The sequence below is a fragment of the Nelusetta ayraudi genome, unplaced genomic scaffold (genome assembly GCF_046127955.1).
Source record: "Nelusetta ayraudi isolate G7.1 ecotype Tasmania unplaced genomic scaffold, CSIRO-AGI_Nayr_v1 ptg000119l, whole genome shotgun sequence".
Lineage (NCBI taxonomy): Eukaryota > Metazoa > Chordata > Actinopteri > Tetraodontiformes > Monacanthidae > Nelusetta > Nelusetta ayraudi.
This window is the reverse complement of record NW_027466169.1, coordinates 1-6264: the sequence shown is the minus strand read 5'-3', so window position 1 is coordinate 6264 and position 6264 is coordinate 1.

The window sequence follows — 6264 nt, the reverse complement described above, 5'->3', positions numbered from 1 at the left end:
ATATGAACTCATTTTTGCTTTTTCATTAAGAGACCGCGTCTCTTAATGAAAAAGCAAATAAGTTTTACTAATTCATTCATGCAGCTAAAAGGTTTTCTTTTCTTTTTTTTTCTTTTTTTTAAATATGCATCACTGAGAAGCAAATTTAACACGTCACAAACTAAAAAGCTTCGACAAGGCAATCAGAGACAAATATATATTTATTTTTTTCCCCTTGACACTGACCAAAAGAGAATAATATCTTTTGACAATAAAAGCATTACATTAAATATCTTTTTCAATCCGCTAAACAGTGATAAAAGTGATTTTGTTTTAGTTTTATCCAACAGGATGCTACTGCAGTCAGCGAGTCAAGAGTCTGAATCTGTTTGAGCAACAATAACAATAATAATAATTTTAAAAAAAAACCTCAAAAATATTAAAAATCAACAGAGATGCACAAACCAATCCTCGGGATCGTGAACCGATGAAGAGCTTCCTCTATTCTTAATAACTTGATAACCTACCCAGTTACCGTCAGGCTGGAACTCTTGCAGCGAGATTTGTTTAGCCAGCAAAACATAAACAACAGGTGACGACGCGGAATAACGCTCGGAGAAAAACATCACCTGGTATCTCCGCGTGTGTCGGTGAGCGCGAGTCCCCCCTCGGTGTGTGTGTATCGGCTGCGCTCAGAGCATCATCCCCTCGTCATAATCCCAGCGCGGCTGCGTATCCACGGCGGCTCTCCGGCGGCCGACTGAGTGACAGAAGCTGAGGGGAGAGCTCGTTCCCCCTCCGCCACCGTAGGAAAAAAAGAAAAAGAAAAAGAAAAAAAAAAAAGGAAAAAAACAAAACAAAACAAAGCCCCGCCCACCGCCCGTGGGACACACCCACAGCCCCTCTTCCACCGCCTCTCACGTCCCTCCCCCGACCCCTCCCTCCCCTCTCACAGTGGGATTAAAACCATCTATTGTCTCTCCACAATGAGGGTTAAAGATTTCCTGCCATCACACGGGCGGCGGCCAAGACCCACAGAGTTGCAAGGTGGGAATCTGAACAGTGCAAGTTGCACTCAGATGTTCTGTTCTCGTTTTGTTTTTTCATAAATTACGAGCGACTGTCAGGCGGGTTGAACAAACGACAGGCAAATAACAGCCTGTGATGCGAGTGCGTTGGCAGGAAGCGACGCTTTTGTACTGCAGCACACTAAATATAACTGTGAGCTTGCAACCGACTGTCTTCCAGGCAGTCGCACTTTCCCTGAATGTTCTGCGTGCGGAGTGGTGGAGGTGCATGGGGAACCAGCGCCGCCAGAGCAGAGCCAAGCCATTAAAAGGGTGGTGGTGGTGGTGGTGAGGGGGGGGGGGGGGGGGGGCCGGGGGGGGAGAGAGCCTGCAGGCAAACCGAGATGACTTCCTTTCCCATACAGTGAGACGCCGGAGAAAGTGCTCACCTACACTCAACAGATGTCCCCCCCCCCGTGCAATCTAATCTAGTTGACTCAGTGAAGGGGGGCGGGGGGGGGGGGGGGGGGGGGCTCATTTATTGCCGACTCCTCCACCGCTATTACTGCGACCTCCCCTTTCCTTTTTCTTTCAAGAATAGAGGTGGAAAAGGTCCTTTGACGTGCGTTAGCTATGGTTGCAGGGAGCCACAATGCTTCCAGGCCACTCCCTTTCCAGGGAGTCACTATTCTCCCGGCACGGCCCTTAAATAACGCTCCTCTGGCGACAAAAGCAGAAAATGTAACATAATCAGCCCTTTAAAGCGCAACGTCCATCAACGTGAACAATGGTGTAAACTGGGCGAAGCGCACTTTTGTTGTCGCCTCGCAGCAGCAGCAGCAGCAGCAGCAACAGCAGCAGCAGCAGCAGCAGCAGCAGCAACAGCAGCAGCAGCAGCAGCAGCAGCAGCAGCAGCTCCTGCACATGCAGTCGCACACTTGGAAATGTGACGGCATGCAGGCGCATTAAAGTTTGGTAATGCGGAGAAAGCAGCAGCCATTGATCAAGACTGAAACTTTTTTTCTTTTTCTTTCTTTCTTTCTTTCTTTTTTTTTCTTTTGCAGATACTTCTAGAATATATTTTTTGCAGCTGCATCTATTTTTAGGATGAATCGCGGTGGATCTGCGACTCTGAAACCCTGCAAGGCACCAAAGGTTTGCACGAGTTACGAGACCTGAAATCCTGCAGCTTTCATTCTAGTAAAGTTCCACTCCGATCGTCTTCCTGGTTGGAATATCGCCAGAGAGGTCGGTGTCGTTTAAGGGCTAAAAAGGGTGAGAAGCTGTGGGCGGGGGTGGAGTCACCAATGGGAGGAGTATAATGTTACAAACTGGCTCCACTGGAATTGAGGTGAGTCCAGTTGGAAGGTCTTTGACAGAGTTCATTTAGCATCTTGGAACGCCTGACCCTCAGATGCCGGCCCGGTTAGCTTTAGCGACGTGCTAGCAAAAGCGGCAAGGGCTGCACGATGTCAGCAAAACGATCAATAAGCTGTGTTGAACGTTTTCAATGGCTATAAAAAGCAATCACAATTATTCCTTTTTTTTGGGGGGGGGGGGGGGTTTGTTGCGTTGACCCCAGACAGTGAGTTCACTCACTCTCGCGAGTCTGACATTTGCGTCCACTTAACGTGATGAAACCACCGGGCCGCTCGCTGGCTGTCAGGGACACCCGGGGCTCAACGCTGCATTCCGCCTCAATTTACTAATGACCACCCGACGGTCGTCGGCTCGGCACATGCAGCTCTCAGCCTCGCCGCACGAGAAGCCATTCATTCTGGCGGGGGGGGAGGGGGGGGCAGGCAGGGGCGGGGGGGGATATTCATAAACGATAGCATTCATCGGCGGCGGACGTTTTTCAGACGGAGATGATGGATAGATGTGAGTTGTGTGAAGTTATGGACGTCATGCAACGGGGGCGGAGGGGGGGGGCGGAGAAGGGCCATATTTCATTGAGCGCTGTGGGCGTGACTGACCAAGTCTAATGGGCATTATTTCTGCACACTGGCTCCGTTGAGCGGCAACACTGGGCCGCGCGGACTCACACTGAGACAGGAGCGGCGCCCTCCCTGCCCTTTGTCGGCACCGCCAATGGAATCACAATATTTCAATGGCAGGGCACATATTTCAGTGGCAACTTTTAGCAGAACAAAGTTCACGCGGCGGTCCAGAGCGAGCCCGCCGGGCTGCGGCTGTGCGTGTCTGTGTGCGCGTGTGCGTGCGTGTGCATTTGCATTTGTCAATCAGCCGGTGTTTGTGGAGAGGATTTCTTTTCTCTGTTGAGTTCCCCATTCAGACGCGTGAATGGGGCTGCAATGTGATTGGCTGGAGGAGAGAATGAGGGGCTGGGTTCACAAAGGGTCATAGAGACGGAGCCGCCAACGCAGGAGTGAGCCCTCGTGAGGAGCTGATTGGGATCATCGCTCTCTCCGACATCGTGGAGAGTTGACTTGACCGATGGTTTTTATCAATCTCATGTCTCCCGCCTGTCACTGAACTCTCACGGTTCTGATATTCACGTCCCTCGCCTGCTCCACTTTTCAGAGGGTTTGCGCTACAACGTACACTTCTGCTCAACATTGATGATGTCACGAAGGGAATTTTAGCACCTGTCAGGCAGCAGTGGCAACACCCTCAGGGAGGGTCTTTTCAATCTGAGACCACCCAACCAAGCAAGAATCCGTTTAAGCAGGGAGCTAAATTGCAGGGGTTTTTTTTCTGCAGCAGGCTGTAAACAGAGGGCTAAATGTTTTCTGCAGACCTGTGGATTGTGCAGTAGTGCTGCACTAGTGTAGGTGACTTTAAAAAAAAAAAAAAAAAAGATTGGATAATGGCTACATACAGGTGCTTTTAACTCAGTTATTTCATCAACGAGCATTATTTTTTAGCTTATTCATTTGTGCAGCAGGCTGTAAACAGAGGGCTAAACATGTGATTTTCTGGAAATCTGTAGAGCTGTTCCTGGTGCAGGGCTTCCCTCAGGGGAGTTTGAGATGAGAAATAAAGTGCGGGACACAGTAATGGTCCTTCAATTCCAGCGTGCAGCGTCTGTTCAAACACACTCACAACATCCCAGTTCAGCGCCGCTGTCTTCACACAAACAGCGTTCACTGGATATCACTGCTGGATATCACTGCTGGATATCACTGCTGGATATCACACTGTGAGAATAAATCTACACATGTATATTTAACAGAAAACAGAGCGCAACAGTCCTCTGGCAGTCGCTTTGCTTTGTCCTCATCTGCGAGTCTGTGAGAAGTTCGGCCGAGTTAACTCTGGCTGAACTTCTCACAACACAGCCCTGTTGTATCGCCGTGGTATCGCTCGGCAGCGCCGGCCCGCCCGCTCGGGCCATCTGATTAGCTATTCAAGGTTCCATCTGACAGAATTACAAACCCGAAAAAGGAAGAATAACAATTGTGCCGCGCTCGCATTGACGATCGGGACATTGGATTCATCTCGGGGGGGTGGGGGGGGGGTGGGGGGGGACAACGGGGGAGAAACAAAGTGGTCGGAGTCTTAGGGGAATTTACATGAATTACGGTGGGAGGCCCAGAGGGACGGCCGCGACCTCTACTCGGGTTTTTTTTTTTTTTTTGAAAAACTAAACAAGATCTCCTTCCCGCCCAACACACACACACACACACACACACACACACACACACACACACACACTGGTGAAGAATGGTGTGGCTGGTTTCCATGGCGCTGTGAGGCTCCCTGGCAGAGCTGGAGTGTTAACATGCTCACAGACAACAGGACGGATGATGGAGAGAAAAAAGAGAAGGACAGAGAGTCGGGCAGAGAGAGAAAGAGGAGAGCAGTAAAGATAGAACAACAACAAAGAGAGTTTAGACAGAGAGGAGATTTACCACACACAGTCAGCCGCCGGGTTAAGGGCCTGCGCTGTCGTCCATCGTATTCCTTTCAGAACCGACGCTCGTCGGCCGTTAGAACCTAGCGACATTTCACTGAGCAAACCACAAAGTGTAAATGAGAATAATAAAAACTAATTGTTGTTGTGCTATTGACAGACTATAGTAATGGAGCAGCCTCAGAAAAACAAAAGAAATCTGTTGATCTCTGGAAAATAAAAAAAACACAGTGTGTTTAGCCCTCTGTTTGCTGCCTCCACATGTTCTGAAGGGGACAGACACGAGGCAGCCATGTGACCCCTATCAGAGGGTGGAGCAAACACCTGTGCCCCGAGTGCCCTTTGTGACATCACAAAAAGCAGTTTTCCGTAGCAAAAAGGTAGACGAATATAATAATTAAAATAAAATAATAATGATTATAGGATATTTCAAACATTTTTTTAAATGCTATCAAAGCTGTGATAATTCTGCTCAGTTTTTTTCAGATGAAAATCAATAGCACTGCTCTGCCTCCAAGTGTGATGCTATTGTTAGCCCAGCGTGTGCGAGCCAACTACTTTGAGCAATTTGCCAGCAAGAGCCGTACAGTGGATGGCAAGATGACAGCCATTCATGTGGTAATGAAGCAGGGGGGAAGTCACACAGGCCAGTTTGATTCGGTGTGTGTGTGCGTGTGTGTGCGTGTGTGTGTGTGTGTGTGTGAGGCTGAGGACGTGCCGAGACGTGGATGAGGTCCAAGAGGGAGGTCCAAGAGGGAGGTCCAAGAGGGAGGTCCACCTCTTCTATAAGAGCTCCATACTGTCACCAGTAAGAAGATCAGCCTCGGTCCAGTGAGCAGTAAGAATCACACTCTTACACACACACACATACACTCTCTCACTCTCTCACTCACTCAGCGTGCGCATGTGTGTTGCTCCCTGCATCCATATGTGTCCACAGAAGGTGCAGGCATGTGCTGCACCTCTCTGTGCCTCCCCACCAGGACCAATTTCCATCCTCCGTCTGTGTCGATCGATGCCGCACGCTGCTGTTCATTACAGTCGGCAATGACTCCGAGCCACAAACAACCTGCCCCGCTGATGCATTACACACACACACACACACACACACACACACACACACACACACACACAGAGCGAAGGGCCAGCTCTGGACAAATGGCCAAGCTGGGGCTTGTTTAACCCTACACACTCGGCCGTTGAGATTGCCGCCGCTGGCTCGTTGTGCGCCAACATCATGCGTTTTCATTAGCGTCATTAAGCTAACGGCAGCCGAGGAGGTGAGGAGAGAGGAGGGGAGGTGAGGACAGAGGAGGTGAGGAGAGAGGGAGGGAGGAGAGAGGAGGTGAGGTGAGGACAGAGGAGGTGAGGAGAGAGGAGGGGAGGACAGAGGAGGTGAGG